At 34.3% G+C, this 19035-nt stretch overlaps 1 long non-coding RNA gene across 1 annotated transcript; it reads left to right on the forward strand.

The window, feature by feature from the left end:
- The first annotated feature begins 45 nt into the window (after window positions 1-45).
- Window positions 46-15597, forward strand: LOC104911171. The gene is made up of 3 exons (XR_004159932.1): window positions 46-56; window positions 11813-12359; window positions 13515-15597. It is a non-coding gene; the product is annotated as an uncharacterized LOC104911171 (long non-coding RNA).
- The last annotated feature ends 3438 nt before the right edge of the window (window positions 15598-19035 follow it).

Here is a 19035-nt window from a genome sequence, read left to right on the forward strand (position 1 = left end):
TGTGGGCTCCAGGCAGATGCTTTTGCCTTTTTCAGAAAAAAAACTAGAGAAATTTTGTAAAGCTGGACACAAGTAAAATGTTTTTTGTTTCAAGCAAGAAGGATGACTTCTAATTGCTCCATATCTCTTATGGTTCAAACTCCTGCCTAGTCGCAAGATAAGTAAATGTAGTTCTTTTAAGTTTACTGCTTGAAAATACATTTGTCATCTTCTAAGAAAAGCCATCCATCCTCAACAGGTTGTAGAACAGATTCGGTGCAGTACTGTACTGTTCATGGCTATCATTGAAGTTGGGCTATGTTATATGATGAATGTCAATTTTTGGGGGGGAGCTAAAGAGATAAAGCCTGAGAAGATGCAAGATGTTATAATTGAGTGCTTAGAACATCCAGCTCTAAGCAGGGAGTCTGAAGTGTCTCAACTAGCTTTCTCAAGAGTGAATTAAATATAAAATACAAAAATTCCTATGTTATGTTCCTTCGCTTGTTATTCCTTCCCAACTCCATCTTTATTATATTTTTTTAGGATGAGGACTTAAAGCGTATTGCTCCCACTAGGCAAGGTGGCCTTGCCTCACACAAAACCAGTAGTAAATTACTTAAGTAGTGTACTTTCAGTGGTAAAGGAAAACATACAGTGCATTTGGTGCATTAAAAGTACTCCAGTCTCAAGGGGTTTTTAGTGCTGTATGGGATTGCACAGGTAAAGAGACTCAACAAGACAAGAACAAGTTGGTTGTGACTTCTGCCATGGAAACTAGTGAGAACAACAACAATGCATTCTTAAAATTCTGGAAGGAGTGGATTTTTGATGTCTCCAAAAAGAATAGAGTATCATTGTGTGACTCATAATCATGATGGGTTTTCCTAATTAAAATTCAGTTATTTTACCACTAATAATATGCAGCTCATAAATTGTACCTTCTGGGTAGTACAGACCTTATCAGATTGCAGTGACTGTACTAATACAGAGCACTGTCATTCCAGATTGCAGCTATATCCAGTCTTAGTATTTTTATAGATTTTCATGTCTCTAGCAACAAGATGTTAAGCATGTGTTTATTTTTAATATTTTAATATTTTTAATATTTTCCTTAGTATAAAAAAACAGATGTACAGAACTTCTAGGATGCTAGTCTGGCAGTATAAGAAGGCTAGAAACTGCTGCTATTAGAGTATTTTCCTAGGAGCATCTGTTATTCTTGTTGAAGCTTGTCGTATGAATTGTGTTTGAATCAGAATCTTGGTACGTTTAACTGGAATTATTTGCGCATCTAGACTGAAACTCCTGAAAAAGATAAAAATAGTAGTATGCTTAAAAGAAAAACATGCTAAAGTAGGCAGTGGATGTTACTGGTTAAGGATGTTAGGATCTCTTGTGTATTTATCAATTAGCCTTAGATCCTGCTCTTCTGTTTCAAAACGTGATCTGCTCTTTTTGCTGTGTGTTTCAACATGAACTCTATATCCAAATTAGTCTTATGAATAAATTGTCTTATTCATAAGCTTTCTGCTTAAGTGCCTGGAAGATGCACACGAAACAGTTGATTGTGTCATTGCCTGCTTTTTCAGTAGCTGTGATTCCACATAACTGAGAGTAGCGTAGTGTCCTCTAAAACCAACAATGTCATCATTAATTCATCAGAAACACAGCTGTGAACTTTATCTTATGTGGTTTTTTTGCCAACCCAACTGGACAAAGAAAATTCCAGTGTGCAGTGAAGAAAGTTCCAAGAACAGGGCTTTGTGTTTAAGCCACTGACCTTGTAATGTGATCACACAAACTTTTTGTAAATTAATCTTATAGATCTTTTGAGTAACATGTGAACTTTGACTTCACGGGCAAAAGACAGATTGCAGCTCTAATGGAGTCACCTGTATCCCAAATGCATGATAAATTGACACAACTTTCTTTCTGAAAAACATGAATCTTCTGGTGTTTTCGTGTCTTTTACCAAGAGAAATATTAGACCTTTTTGTGCAGTGACATACATTAATGAAGTCAGCAAGATTATTCTGACTTAAAATGATTATCAGTGGAATAATTTAAAAGACACTGAAGGTATTCCTAGGGCAATTACATATTTCAAATTGTACAAACATTGACTTTCCTGGAAGCTACAAACAGCTGTACTATTTTAATTTTTGGTAACTTGTTTATTGTTTCTGGAGTTGTATTAATTTCCTTGGAAGTATAATTTCTTAGAAACAGTGTTTACACAACTCTTCTGAATTACATCTGTTTTCTGCATGAGCATGTCTGTCAGAAAATGGTTGAAAAATTCAAATACTAAAATAGTCTTGCATCATCTAGATAGTTTTCAAAATACCTTTCTTTTTACCATAAAAGTCTTTAGATTACTACATGAACAAAAATTTTTTTTTTGCTGGTGCAGGAGAGTTGGTATGTCTGTGCTTAGAACATGCTCACGAGTGCTGTTTGGTTTCCTGAGCACCTGTCACTTGGAAATGAGAACTACAGGGACCTGCCTGCTGTAGTGGTTGAATGCCGTCCTTGCTGCCCTTTACAATAGTGCAGCCATCTGTTTTTTTTTTTTTAACCTACTCAGGAGTTTACCAGGAATGGTGGAGGAAAGGAAAAGGGAGGAGAGAAGGAAACATGCATACTGCGTTGTTGCATCGTGTATCTTTGGGCACATAGCTTCTGTAGTCAAATCAGACCTAATAGCTCTGTAAAGGCCTGGTCTTCTGTCTCTGTAGATACATGGATCTATGCTTCTCATTATAGGAACCAGGATAATGCAAGTAATAATAATAAGCGTGTACTTATCTAGATGTCTTTGTTCTGAGATGTGAGACAGGACCTGTGACTGAGAAAAAGAACAAGAGGAGATACTTAAAGTGGTTTTTATTTCAAAGGCCTGTAGAATTTAAAACTGTTATGAATTTAGTGGCAGAAATGACGGCGAAGTTTTCCCTCTCTCCCTTGGAAAAAAAAGGAAGAGGCTGGCTCTTCTACCCAGTCATACAATGTTTGTGCTATTTCTAGTTAGGCAAGATCATAAAATTCAGGCAGATCAGTTACCGTAGCACAGGAAATTCATCACTCCAGTAGGAATATGGTCATGGATACAGTCACACATTTACTACATCTGTTGTAGAAGCTGGAGGAAAACTTGCTGTAGTTTTAGTAACAGTTAAAACTAAGGTTTACTTTAACTAGACCTACAGAAGAGTGATCTTTGTAGTTAGACAAAAAATGAATAATGCAATTGTTTTGCATTTCAGATTTTTTTTTCAATAGCTGTCAAACATCAAGAATATTAATAGGTCAATACTTGCTTTAACTTGGTTTTAGCTTTTTTATTATGTTGTAAACATAAATTTTCTGACGTAGTGTGTTGAAATACTTCAAGGTTAAACTCATAGTCTTGTACTTACTGGAAGGATTACACCCAGTCAAGAACAGGTGCAGACAGGCTTGAAGCACCAAATGTAATCTGTTCACTGGGGCAGTATTGTTCGTCACATTCTTCCTGAAGTCTTTTGGCTTTCCGTTCTGAATGGAAATAGAAGAGCCAGGTGCAGGTATCTCACTTCAAAATCCTCTTCCATTCTTTAGGAAAGGAAAAGATTGTTCATTATGCTCTTTAAGAATGTTTTTTCAGCACTGTGTAAGATATATGCTCACATTGACAAGCATAGCTGCAACCTAACATTTCCTATAGAAACTTTTCACGTGCTCTGTGGTGACAGACCCCACCAGACATAAAAAGTAAACCAATTGTATTGATTCTTCTTTTGACCTCTCAGAGACTGAGATGTGGAAAAATTATCCCTAGTCTTACACATTCATCTATACTCATGCAATGACTTTTCTCTAAAAAGCAGTGACAATTTGGCAGGTTTTTGGTAGGATGTTCCTCAGAAATAATGTCCCACAGATATTCATGTTGTGAAGTGAAGGGGTCAGAAATGTTCTGTGAGCAGTCAGTGGGAACTCTATTGCCAAATGAAAGGGGACTAAATAGTAAATTACGATCCCATATTTGCAATACTGTATGCACTTTTCTATTTACTTTGTGGGATGAACTACAACAAGGCAAGGAAAACTAAGCCAGAGTAAAAAAATGGTAAGAAAATCGCATTTGTGAAAGAAACTGTTGTTTTTCTTTAACTTAGCTAGGTAGGTTCCTGTCTTAATTTATTAACAAACACTGCTGCATCTTGTTATTCCATATACAGCAGAGCTTTCTTCATGTATACTTCCACTAGTGGGTGAAAATAAGAGAATAATTCCATCTCCAAAATACATATCACAGTTCAGGTTCACAGTATATCTTTGTATGACATATAGAAAAGGTCAGAATTTTGAGGTGCTGTGATACACAGGGCCAATTACAGTAAGATTCGCTTTAGAGTTTCTCTAGATAATATAATGACATATGAACTCCTAGAATACAGAATGCATTTTTATATTTGTTTTTAAGCTTTAGTCTATGATTGTTTTGGGTGAGTCTTCATGGCTTACTGCTCTTTGGGTCGCAGCCCTTCTGTTTACAGTGAGACTAAATTACATTTAACTACATAAGTTATTTAGATGTTTGTGGCTTCCTTGTTTTCCTCATTGGTTCGAGGGATTTTTTACTTTTACTGGTACTTTTATTACTTTTATTACACTTGCAATGAAATATCTATGTTATGAAGAAACGGATCTCCATATTATTGTTTTTTTTTCCTATTTATATTTTTCTCCAATAAGGTATAGATCAGTAAGTATTCTTAAAATCCCAAGTTGCAGAATTTTAAAATAGATATTGTAAGACGCCATGGTACCATTATGCTGCATTGTATCTATTTACTGGGGAAAAATAAAAGCCATCATGAGGAAAAAAAGAAAAAACTTATATATTTTAACAGAAAACAGCTGCAACCACATCAAGGCATTTTTGTCTGCTCTACTGGATTTGCTGCAAATTAAAGCCACAATTTAATAACGTGCAGGGAAGATAGTTCTATGGAATGAAATGTGTTAAATGCTTAATAACAAACAATTAAAAACACAAAACAAGATGTTTAGGAAACTGTTTCTGTGGTTCTTTAGTTGAGGCTATAAAATGAAAATCTTATTCAGTCCAGTTGATAGTAAATGCCAGTTCAGGAATTTATCCTATGTTTTTACAAATGTAGTCAATATGCTCAAATTAAATTTGATTTCTAATCTAAGAATACTTGAAAGAATGTGGAATCAAGTACTGTAAAAACAAGGAATTATCCATTGGTTGAGGAAGATTTTAGGAATAAGAGAAAATACAGTGCAATGACTGATGCAGCACAATGTTTTTTTTATTGTTGTTATTATTTTTAAATGCAGTAAACTATATGAGCTAAGTGTTGAACTAATCTGAAGTTAGAACTGACTTCTTGTGAAACACCTGCGCACAGCCTTGAAGTAGATTAATTTTGAAGTTACATCACAGACTTTTATCATAGTTTTAAACCAATATTTTTTACAATATTACTTAAGTCTTCAATCTTTAACTTTTCAGTCACTTCAGTTATGTTTAATTATGTTAGGTAAAGAATGGCTGATTATTATTGTTTAGTGACTACTAGGGTTTGTTGATCTTTCAATAATGTATGCCTTTTACTTGAAGTCAGTACATCTTTGCCTCTTTCATTTCACTCAGCAGACTTAGTTGCTTAGATAGTAACTCTTCCCAACCACTGATTGGACTCTTTTATAACTTGGACAGCAAAAATGTTTTTGTTTTAATATCTTTTTAAAAATTATTTTTAGTGTATTCCAGTTCATGTTTTAGGAGGGTGACACTTCACTGGATTTAGTCATAGTTTCACTCTCAGGTATTTTAGGAAAAGATTAGTTAAATAGGAAAAATATATCTAATTTCATTAAAATACAGCTTAAAATGTTTGTTACTCTCTAATTACTTTTGTCTTTAGCTATCGTATAGAATATATTCAGAATTTCCTTTGTTATTTATGAATGACTGGCTTTGTTGTGTAATACAGTTTCTAAGTTAATTGGATAGTAAAATATTTTATTTTGCTGCAACAATTGTTCAAAACTCAGTGAGCTTTCTTTTATAACTCAAATTGTTCTTATAACAACTCCTAAAACAAAAGAAAAAGCCAGCAAACTAATGGAGTCATATTTGATGTTTTATTGGTGTAGGTTTGAATCCATTCTCCTCAATGTTTAGAGTCTAACAAGTTTATGAAAGTGAGCTTCAGAATAAAAGTCTTCTTCAAATGCATGCAATTGTGAAAAATAGATGTGTAGTCTCTTAAAACTTAAAATATTTATTTTTAATTAATAAATAGATACTTAATAGGAATTTTAGGAACTTTAGACCTGTGTGACATTTCAGATTGAATTTTCTGAAGTAACCTCCTTAAAACTTTGAGGATGTACAATTCAGATTTTGGTGCCCATGTGTGAGAACTTCACTGCTAGTATGCAGGCAGTTGGAAAGTGTTATACAGTCTGTAAATCAAAAGCTACAGTGAAATGAAACTAAACTTGAAAGCTACAGAGAATGAAGGGTAGGAAGTGCATCTTAGCTGCTCTAACAATTCAAAATAAAGCATTCTGGAATTTTCAAAATTGTGAAATCGTTTTCAGATGTTTCCAAGCAGAAATTCAGTCAGTGAAGAGATTTTGGCCCCTTTGTATCCTAGGCTAACACCATGAAAACTCCATAGCTGTGAGTTATATCAGTTAGTGTCCATATTATCATATGAAAAGAAAATTATTGTGAAAGTTACTTTAAATTTACCTCTGGCAGCCAGTTGCTTTCTATTTCTATAGTCTGCAGAGTGTGGCATAGATGCTGAAGCAGTTTCTCACTATTTGCACATTTTAGCCACAAGCAATTAATTGGATATTATTAAGAAAGGTAAAATAGAAAAACCTATTATACCTCTTTGTAATGACTAAAATATGCATGTTTAAATTGTTTTTGCCTGCAAGGACTTGTCATAATTATCCGTACATTTATGCCCTGTGGGCTATATGTTAAAAAAAGAAAAAAGAAAAAAAAAGAAATTAGCTGCAATTACTGTGTCTCTCCACAGTTTCACTCACTTTCCTTGTTGTCTGCTGACAGTCTAAAGAAAGTTGCGTAAATTCATGTCCGCTTTTAATATTATGATTTCTCTATTAGAGAAAGGGGGAAAAAGTCCTTTATTTTTTTGCCCATTTCCCATTTATTAATGAAATTCATATTCTCTTCTAAATCTTTGATGGTGTTTTAAGGCTTTGTTTGTTTGTTTGTTTTTTCATGGGGTATTTTTTTGTATCCATGCACCTGATAATGGATATTATGTTTTGGTTATGGTGTCTCATGTTACAAGTTGAATTCACTTTTTAGTCAAGGATGTTAACAGATGCCCACTAATCTCTTCTATACTTTTTCCTTTTTTTCTTCTAGTGTTCCTTTCCCTGTTTTCTTTCCTCAGTACTTCAGTCCCATCTGCTTTCTGACTTCCATTAGCTGCAGTTATATAAAATGAACTACCAGACCTTTTTCTTCTGCCATTAAACAAGTAGAACATAGGAAAAAATAAGAGAAAGGAACATGTAACAAAACAGAAGAAGATAGCAGATGGAGGAAAAGAGCATGGAGTCTTTCGCTCAGAAAAAGAGCGGTTGCTTCAAAAGTGATTGCTGCAGTCTCATGTTTCCATAAACATATCAACAAATTAGAGCATCAAAGTGAATTGTTTCAAGCAAGTATCAGGAGAACTGTTGTTTAAGATACTTTCAGATAAAGCAACAAAAAATAAACACCTGCCAGCTATCTAAGTCCTTAAATAGTCCTGCCTTTCTAGTTGCTTTCTGTACTGTGTGTCATTTTATGGTTATATATCCTGAAATTTGTTTTTCTCCTCATGGTAAAATCTGATGAGGCTTTTTAGTGTTAGTCTGTCTCTTACTGTGCAAATGTGGAAAACAATCCTAAATCTTTGAACTTGCAATCCATAGTCACAGCAGGTCTGTCCACAGCTGCCTACAAGTTTGCATTCCTACCACATGCAGTAAGGCTTTCTCCACAGACCCATGTCACCAAGGAATTCGGTGAGGAACAAGAAATCTTCAGTCAGAGAGGTGCCACAAGTGTGTGAAAAAAATAGCCTCACATAAACAGCAAAGGTCATTAGCAGGCTCTTCAACTCCTGCCTAGGAACTAGTTTTTTGGATCATTAACAATAAAAAGCCTAGGAAATGAATAGGACTCAGTGTCCTATTAAAAATTAGCCAGAACAATTAAGAGGTTTTCCAATTTCTAATGGGAAACAGGCCTAATAGCTCATTTTCCCTTGTTTCTGCATTTTGAATTACATTAATTTTATGTCCTTCTATTTTTAAAGGAATATCTTTAAGTATTTTTTCTATATAGGTGTTGTAGATTATTTACAGTAAGGGCAGTGAAGGCTTGGGAGAAATGGAATCTACTGTCTCCCAAAGGCTGCTTTACTGATCCCAAGTCTTGTGAATCTAAACTAATAAAGTGAACAATGAAGGGATTACTTACAATGTATACAAATGTGGACTTTGCAGCCTCCTAATACAGTTACAGTATTATGAGATCACATATATTAAGATGCTCATTTAGTTGCAGGGACACAGACCTTTTTAGAGTGAGATGTCTCTCCTTAGGGACATACTTGCTTCTCTGAACTCTTCTGATTTCAACAGCAGCCTTTCTGTTATCATTTCAATATAAGTTTCTTGCTGTTGGTTTGTGTGTAAATTACTCATGGCTATTTAAGAACTATTTTTTTCTCCAGCTGCATGCTTTTCTTTAACCCTAAAATGATTTTGGCAGGAGAAAATTGCAAACAGTAAACCTTCATTTATTTTTTAATACCTCACAAAAAATAAATACGTTCCTTAAACAAGCATTCTTGCAAATATGTCTTTTATAATGAACTGAAGAGAGGAAGAGACAAAGAAAGAACAAAAAACAAATAGTTTTTTATATTGCTTTGCCTGCAAGCCTGCTGCTCAGGAGGAAGACTCCCACACGATTATGAATATTTTTCACTCTATAGCTGTTAAATTCATTTTCCTTTCCATTGGCCTTAGGTACTAAATCTCCCCACCTAACCTTTAGGTAATAATCAAAGTAAACTCTGAACTAATTGGTGGTAGAAGCCAAATCATTTTCCTGAAAGGAAAAAGGAGAAAGAAATTTGTCCAAGGAAAAGATGATTATAGATAACTGAGCTGGGGGTAGTAGGGGAAAAAAAATAATAAAAGAAAGGTAGAACAAGACAAGCTCCCTAACTATGTTCATTCTATTCTTATTCTTTCTCACTAGATGCAGAATTTATTTCTGCAGTGAGTGAATTGCCTGGCCATTAACATAAAATTAACTCCAAATGGTCTTGGCCAAGAACTTTGAAATATGTTAGTATAGAACCACTCACTCAAAAACGTGGGAATTCATGTGGGTTTTCAGATGTGAGAATATTCTATAACATAACTATATTTATGTTTACATAGCATAATATTCTGTTGTGTGATAATACCCTATATGTAGCTGTGCTTCCAGTAGTGCTTTATACTGCGGTTCTATACCTGAGTGAATGCATCTGTTTTTACAGAAATTCTATTCCAATAATAACTGTTTGTAAACATACATTGTCTGCAAGTTAAAATACTCCCTCAAGAAATCTAAGACATTCAACATGCTAATAGACAGTGAAATATTCTAAAAATTCCACGTTTAATTTCTGATTTTTCACATGTTTTGATTTTCCTTCTCTGATTTATTTTTCATTAGTATTTTTTACACTAGGATTAAAATTTAAAGCTTAATAGAAGAGTTTGAAGGTCTTTTGTTTTTCTGATAAAGCGTTCACTGCTAAAGGTTGTGGTTTGATTTTAGTTATCAAAAGTATGTTGACTGACATCAAGTTTAACTGAATCTCAGTATGATTACCTGATTTTATGTTCATTTATATAGAGCTTTATATAGAGCTAGCTACATACAGTGGTCTTTTGAGGCTTTTTGTTATTGTTTAAAGGTCCTTAATGTCTCTGTTTCTTTAATACGGTGCTCTTGTGTTTTTTAAGTGAACTCAAATTGACTTTATGAATGGAATTGCTTTATATAGGAAAAGACTAATGGAAAAAAAGAAAGGTTGAACAAATCTATAAAACACATGAAGTACGTTAGTACAAAAACCAGTGCCTAAACTGTATAGTAATTAATATATAGTACTCATTCTTAGATATCACTAATGTGTGTACATTTTAATGCATTATGATGATTGAAAGTAAAATGAAATGTCTTTCTGATGCATTTTGTCATAACGCTTTCTTTAATGAAAAAATAGTATTTTCTTCCAGGCAGAAATCTTCCCTCATTCATGAACAAGTAGTTTTCACACATAATCCACACACCATTGTGCCACTCAGGCTGTGATCTCATCTGGTTGTGATCAGAGTCATACCATGTATGTATATGAATAAGAGAGCTTCAGGATGAAAACTCAGCTAGAGATCTGATACTGATCTTTCCTCTGAAATGACAGCAGTTCCAGTTATGCGTAGTGCTCATAAATGAATAAAGTTGTTATTTGATATGGACCAGGACAGCTGTAGGGAGATTATCAAATTGTCAGCTGAGCCTATCTCTTGGACTTTGGGTAAAACCAAGCTTTTGGTTGTAGAGAGCATCTTTTCCATTTGATATTGCAAATTACAGGGGCTGCTCTGAAAATAATGCCTTCTATTTCATTATATTGGCCCACGATGTCAGAGGCAGATGGTGGTGGTACGGCAGAAGAGGCTGAACCTTCCTCCCAGTATTCCATTACATTTTGTTAGTGTGTGACAGATGGCAGCAAAGGGGCAATCTGACAAAATGGTGTCAGGAAGTGCTTATAAAGCTTATAAAGCAAATACGTGGAATTGAATTCCTCCATGCAGAAAAAATTGCACCCACTGACATTTGCACAAATTCACAGATCAGCTAACAGTGGCGACTATGTTGAAACACATTATTTTGTAGCTCAGTATTTGTTCAAATAAATAGTGTTGCTGTGCTCTTTGGATCAGTTGTATTTTCCATGGAAATAGGAGGCATTGCTTTTGGAGTAATCTATGTGTTTATAATATTTTCGTATAAATGTATAATTATATTTTGTATATCACATATTTTGTGGGCAGATGTATTATATGTGTACCTAGAATACATTTTGACTTTTCATTATCAGCTTGAAATTGTCAGGTAGTATTTTTCTTCTCTATTACCAAGGTGCATTAAGAATTTCAAAGGCTAGAACCTTTCATTGCAAAACTTGGTAAACAAAATGTCCTTCCCTGTTCTTCACCATACCAGCTAATATCAGTCATAACCTTCAATATTGAGCTTTCAGAAATGTCCAGTACTGCACTGATAGTCTTTTAGCAATGACTTTTTTTTAGACTATTAGCAATGTGTTGTTTTGCTTTCACAGATGCAAGTGTGTGTCTGCATGTATACATAACAAACAAAAATATATGAAAAAATAAACCAGTGATATCTTGCAGAAGACTCTTGGCAAAATTAAGGGCCTCTTGCTGCCTTTTGGATATCAAGCCTCTTTCCTAAATTTCAACACCTAATCTATCTAGAACCTAGTGGAGATACTATGTAAGCTATGCAGTTATGAAAATGTATATTTAAATTCAGTTTGAATTAAAAATACATTGGTATAAACTTAAGACTTCTGCCAGTGCTTTTGTATCTAAAACTGGTTTATGGTGCTGCTTTTCATTAATAACATTTTGACAGAAGAAAGTTTTTTGTTTTTTTTTTTCTTTCTATTTTTTTCAGACTGAAGAGAAAACGGGCCTCTCTGAAGAGCAGCTTAAAACCCTTCTGGAAGAATGTATGCAGCCTCAGAGAACAATAAGCAACGTTACCATGCCAAAGTCTCAGGAATCTCTTTCTTGTGGATTAAGTCCCCCTTGTTACACAAGTCAAGACTCCATTCTTCACTCCACATCTACTCTTTCCAAAATGTTAGTTGAAGACCATATTGTAGGGATGTTAACAGCTCTGGAAAAGGCTGGACTTGAAGACAAAAGCTTATGTGTTAATGCTGAGAGTGAAATCCCTAGCTACTATATAGGCAAAGCATTGGCTGATAGTCACTTATCAAAGGATTCACTGGCCCAAACAGAGGAACCTGATGACCTAGAAGGTTTACAGAAGATGAGAGATAAGATTATTACTGAAGGTTACTTTATGTCAAGAGCACTCAACACTGAAAGGCTGAAGAAACCTTCTTTCTTGGGTGAACCATTATACTGCATCAGCATGAACAATGAGCCATCCACAGGGCCTGACATTCTCAGCATACCACTGAAAACCAAAGGAGGTGAGACCCTTAACAATCCTTTAGAATAGGCTTTTGATTGTGATGAAAGAAACAAGCAGGTTCTCACCAAAGGTATGCACCAATATGCATTGGCTATTATGGTAGGGCAAGAAGGTACTTTTATAAAACGCCAGAAATAACAAATGCAAAATAACAGAATGTTTATCAAGATTCTTCCCCTCACAGTAACTGGCTGTGAGATTAGAACTCCTATGAAATACAGTAATGATGGTGATCAGTTCTCTCAACTGGAAAATGGTATGCTTACACTTTTTGTCTTCCTGGTAGTAGGAAATCATGTTCACTGTTCTGTGGAGAGAAATTATTCTCCCAGTTTTTAATAAGGTAAACTCTGGAGTATAGAAACAAGTATGACTTAGTTATATTAAAAATAACAAATTTATTTAAAATTTATGTATAGAAAATATCAAAAAGAGTAAATAATACATAATTTTTTAAAATACTTTTAATTCGGCAAAGGAAGAATAGAGTTTTTCTAGCAAAAATTAAGTTCACCCTATCCAGTGAAGAAGATTTTGGATACATCTCTATTTTTATATCCTTTGTTGTATCCTGATACTGCAGTCTAAATCTGTGTTTATATTTTAGCATAAGATCACTTTTCTTTCTGGAAAACAAACTGTTTAAATAAGCCAGATTTCAGGCGAGTACATCTACCATATCTTCCATTTCTTTCATAAAATTGTGACAGTATGAAGTTGTTTTTGATCTACAGTTTAATTGTATTTTAAATTAATAAATTGTCAGAATAGATCTTTGTTGTACTGGTATCTTCAGAATTTGTGGAAAGTTTTTTTTTTTCCTTTCAGTGGAAGTTTAGAAGAGCATCTTGATACTTCTTAACTGTGTTATTACTAATTATTATCACAACAGTTTCTACAGTGAGGGGAATGATAGTATCTTTACAAAAAGTGATTCCACCTATCAGGAAATAAGAAAACTTGTTATTGCTGATTTTGTGCTGCCAGACTTACTTAGTTTCCAGACCCATCTGCTATATTTACCCAATATTTGTCTGTAATGATATTTAGGCTATAGCTTCAACAGAAAGAAAATACAGTACTTAAAGAAAAGCAATTCTTTGGGATGGTTGTTTTCAGCTAACATTGCATATTAACCTCACTCTTAATGCAGATGCAAGCATCTGAAGAGTGGAGACAGGGAAGAAGGTGGCCTACTCCAGAGGACAGGCAGGTGGTGGTTATGATGGTTGGAGAATCAAAGAGAAGCACCTGTGCCAGGGGCAGCTTCATCTGATGCAGGAGTGAAGTGGCTAGATACAATCTTGTTTCTCAAGCAGTCAGTAGTGAGGAAAAACTCATGCTTAACCTGCTGCTCTAACATGAATTAAGGTTCTTCTTCACTTACACTACTGAATAAAAGTAGTATAGTCAGAAACAAATCAGAGCTGTCCGCCATCTTTCTTTCTTACACTGGTTTTTTTTAGATGGAGTATATTAATTCAAGTAAAATGTCCTGCACTGTAGCCAGTGTATAGTGAAATGAGTAGGTAACTGATTATGCTGTTGTTATAGACATAGTCAATATGAGGTACTTTTATTGCACAAAAGGGAAAGGAGGTTTCAGCAAAGCATGTGCTATTAGTAGTTTTCTGCATGAGTATCTCATTGTGAAAGTTTAAGAGTCTTTAAAGTGACTTTAAAAATATTTGAATCATAATCATACACTATGTCAGAGCAATGCAATAAGGTGTTTTAATTATCAATTTTTGTAGTGGCTGCATAATCTTCAACCATACAGATCTCAGTCTGTGTGGTTAATAAACATCCTTGGTATATAGTCATTTTTCTTACCTGTTCATAATTTCAGAATTCTCTGAATCTTTTCATTTTCAATGAAAACTTAAAAATGAAACCAAGGAAAATTCCTTATAGATGTTGTTAACTCATCAGACATTGAGTGATTGTGTCTGAGTCTGATTTTTAAAATGGTGTGAAGAGGAGTAGTCTTTGGCAGAATGAAAGTAAGTGCAAAATAAAACACACTCCATAGCTTTGTAATTGTTATTATGTTACTGCCAAATATTTTGCACTTATCTGTAAGTTTAAATTTTGTTCAGATTTATTATATTCAGTTAATATTTAGTCTAACCCTAAAATATGTATCCAAAACTAACATTTAAATAGCAGCCCATTCTTACTATTTTTCTCAGTTTACTGCTTAAAGAAATGTAAATTAAAAAGAAATGTATATTAAAACAAACAAACAAAAAAAAACCCCACAAAAACCATGAGTTCTGCCTTTCCACAGAATTGTGTTATTTGTTTTTGATAAGGGCAACACAGTTCCATCTTATACAGTTATTCGTGGCCATAAGAGAGAAGTTGTGATGCTTATCATGTTAGTACAGTTGCCTAGTGTATTCTGCAGGTAAACTTTTTATTATTATTTTAGACAGGATTATATGTGCTAATTGTATTGAGAAATGGAGATCCCAATGGAGTCCAATTTGAGGCAAATTCATTTTCAGATGAAATTATGAAATGCGTCAGGTTTGTTTTTAAGAAAGATAATAGTTGAGCTCTGTTATAATAGTAGTTCTAAAAGATTTATACCCATATATGAATAATCTTCTATAGATAGTTGGGTTGTCTGGGTTTCTGCACCTGGTTCATGCTGTGTAAGCAAATAATTGTGTTTGTGTAAAACTGATCTATCACAATTTGGTTTCACAGTCTCTATAATAGTATAGTCTGTGATACAGGTTTACTGTAATACATCATATATACATCTTAAGGAAAATATAATTATTAACATTAAGTATGCTTTTTTTTTTTTGGTAAGAAATTTTAAGTAGATCTTGCTCATTGCTTCTTCCTCTTATGAATAATATTGTGCTTTCAGCAATTCAACATGTGACTGATGATAGAAAATTGAGGAGAAAGTGACCGTGTGCTTCATTACACAGCTTTTCCAAATGTGCCATTATACTTCCACCAGTAGTATTTTACTATCATTTCAGACACTCTAGAGGGAATGAATTCTCATCATTGAAAACTTTTCCATGACATAATCAATTCTTAAGAGAAAATTATTATTATATATTGTTGCAGTTTGATTTCAAAGTATTTAATCTTGCACTTCATTAAAATTCATGAGTATAATAATTATACATGTGCATAATAGTTGCACATATGATTTTGTGTGTCTGTCTATCTAGATATGTAGGTAGGTGTAAAATGTATAGAATCGTTTGTTCTTGTTGATGTTTTCCTTACACACGATGTACTGTTTGCATGAAGTCAGCTTGAACCTGGTCTCAGTGATCTCAGTACAGTTTACTGCCTGTGAGCCCTGCCTGAGTGAACGACACAAGCGCCCAATGCCTATCTGCTGGATGTTGCCTTGGCTATAGGTAAGGACTTGAACAGCTCCTCTGCTGGGTCAGGGTTGGAACCAGTCTGTTCAGCTATGTTTGTCCTGTGGTCCTGTAGAGTTGAAACTGTGGCAAACAGGCATATCCCCTTATTCAGAAAAGTAAGGAAGTGGGGAAAGACGACAGCCACTTTGGGAAGCTTGGTGTGACTAAAAGTGAAGGGATTCAGAAGTTTGCCTAACAGTGACTGGAACATGAAGCCTTGCAGCAATGGCTAACTGGGGTGAGAGTGGTACAGCTCATTTGTGTATGAGATAATAACAACAACTCATTACAACATTTTGCTTGACTACTCCTTAACTACTATTTCTCTTGTTCTACATACATATTGTGCGCTGGTGGTTAGTTTCTCATGTTATGCTCTATTACGTTAGAATAATAAGATATTAAATGTTCTATTTTAGAGGTATTTTTTGGAGGAGGAGAGAGGGGAGATATTTTAGCAAAAGTACTGTTGATGAGGTCTCATCTGACAGAAAGGAAAAATTCTTCCTAAGCTGCAATATTAGCCATTTTATATTCAGCAAGGACAGATTTATGAATACAACATAAACTATACAATGGCTGCATTATGGCCTATTGGAGTTAATCTAAATGTTTAAATCAATGCACATATTGGCCAAGATTTTAATCTCATTTGCAAACTTGCCAGTCTAAGTGGATATGTGCTCCTGTATCAGTGCTCATTCAGAATCTAACCTACTTTCTTTTAACTAGAAATGTAATTTACTTTGTGATTACCAAGTACTATATACTGTTCTACTTTCTAATGATTTCACTTGTTTTGCAGCAATAACAACAAGCACATAGATAATGAGCATTCTGCATTGTCCTGTTGGTCTTTATGGAAGGATTGCTTTAAGCAGATTTCATAGAGCTTTGCAATTTTACTTAACTAAATGTATTTCTTATAGCTAAAAATTTTAAACCTACCTATGCCAAATCTTATTTTCTGTACCATAAATATAATCAAAACAATACCAGCAAACTTTTTTCAGTAGTGGATAGCAGGGTTGTCCTTTGGGTGTAAACTTACCACAATCCAGTTATATTTTCACATGGAGTTAGTGTTTTATAGAATCCTCCTTAAAATAATATTAAAAGGCTAGGATAATTTTTGAGGAAAACTAAGTTCAGTTTTAATTTTATATGTAGAATACCTACAATATATGTTAAGAGAAATAATTTGTTCTTACTTTTCTAGTGTATATTTTGTTGTCTTAAATCTCTCTGTAACTGTTACGAAAAAGCTTCTCCAAGCATCCTCAAGGAAGAGCATTGTCACTTCAGTATCCTTGAAGCCATGAATACAGATTCTGTTCACATCTGACATTTCAAGGGTGAGCACATTATTCTGAATGATGTCTGATGTTTATATTCTGATAGGAACTCTGCAATTACACTTATTGATGGTGTAAGATTTCCCTATTTACCTGTGCTTGGTTGCCCTGTCATTGTATTGCACATAAGTTCTTTGGAAAGATGGTTTCATGCTTGATGTTACAGATGAAATATCAACTCTTTTTTTTTTTCCTTCTATTTTTATGTTAAACTATAGAAAGTAAAATTATTGGGCAAAGCAAGTTAACTGATAAGAAGTATAATATAATAGAGATAAAATATAGCAGTGAGATTATTGATGAAACAGCACCAATACCAGGGTCAAAGCAAAATTGAGCCCAGGACAATTCATGATTTTTGACCTTATCCTTCAGACTTTTTGGCCTGTTTTATTCTGAGGAATAAGTTTTGTGTGCACAGATTTGTATTGTTTTATACTCTGTTATTTCCTACTGAGATTTTACAGCACAAGGTAAATTTCATTCCAAAAATGTAATACTTGTGGGGAAAAAACCTGTGAAAGGATAGTTTTGGTTGCTTGTCTTGATTCACTCAGTGGTATAGGGCCAAACTATTCTCCCATTGTTTCTGAATCTCCTCAGGATTATGCATATGCATAGTGCTGGTGGCTTTGGTGGCCAGCACGCTGTGTACTGTGATGTGTTTCAGTTCTGCATGGTTTGTGCTTTTAAATAACAAACTCCAAAGTGTTTTCCTCTGAAGAAGAAAAATAAGGGTAATTCGTTTTCATGACTCATACACATACAATATATGTATTAGAAATATCTCTATCTGAGTAGGATGACTTTAAAGAGCAATAGTGTTGATTTCAGTATCAAAAGTTCAGTCTAGTTAGGCAGATGCATAGCAGTTGAGGATCTTTTCTGTTTTCAAAGAGAAGTGACACGCTAAAATTCTAGATGAAAAGTAAATCATTGATGACTATAGGTGGAAAAGATTAAAAAGAGTGAAATTATGATTAATATTCTTGTATGTCCAGAATTCCAGTTTAATTTAAAGAAATTCTATCAAGGGGTGAAAAAACTCGCAACTCCATCTTAAAGGGAAAAAAAAAAAGAGATGAAGAAGCCCCCGCAGGAATTCTGCCAGATGTTTCTTTCCAAGGCAGAAGATGGCTGCTGCATGTCTTCAGAGTGTGCTCTCCCTCCCATCTTCGAGGTTGAATTTCAAGGATGGTTTTTCTATTTTATAGAGTGATACTCTTTCTCCCTTCTCTTTGTGTCTCTTCTTAGAAAGTTGTCTTTACCACAGCTTTAAACAAGGTTCCCCCTCTTATGCTTTTTTGGTGCAAAATCTGTTAGCCAGTTTACCTTTCCAACAGTGCTTCCTTGCGTGGTTACCACGAAGGAGCCTTGCCTGCCTCTGGGCATCGTGCTGTTTGATGGGTGCAGCAGACAAGGTGCTTCTGCCTGGGAACTTGTTAAATTATGAAAGTTCTTGAGACCTAGGAAAAATAACGTGGTTTTTTTTTTTATTTTTTTTTCAAATTTTCAAAATTATTGCTTTCTTTATTTGTAGCTAGATATAGAGGTCAGGAAAACTGTTTCCTTTATAAATAAAACAGAAACACTTGAATACTACTAAAGCCATAACCAACAGTTATCCAATTATAATTGAGGGATTGGCTGCAATCCAGGTGCAGTATTAAGAATAAAAGGCTTCCTGCCATTTAAGTCTATGTGAAATACTTTGCTGCTTGCAATTGAATCTGCAGTACCTTATTTATTATGCTTAAAAAAAACCCCAATAACAAACTGGGATACTGTGAGTCTATATTAATTTGAGTTCTAAAGTACATGAATAATTGTAACATTTTTCAAGTAATACTAAATATTCTGGATTTAAAATTCCTCCCCACCCCTACTTAAAAATGTGCTGTCTTTGCTGTCTTCTTGT

This window comes from Meleagris gallopavo, chromosome 5 (genome assembly GCF_000146605.3).
Source record: "Meleagris gallopavo isolate NT-WF06-2002-E0010 breed Aviagen turkey brand Nicholas breeding stock chromosome 5, Turkey_5.1, whole genome shotgun sequence".
Taxonomy (NCBI): Eukaryota; Metazoa; Chordata; class Aves; order Galliformes; family Phasianidae; genus Meleagris; species Meleagris gallopavo.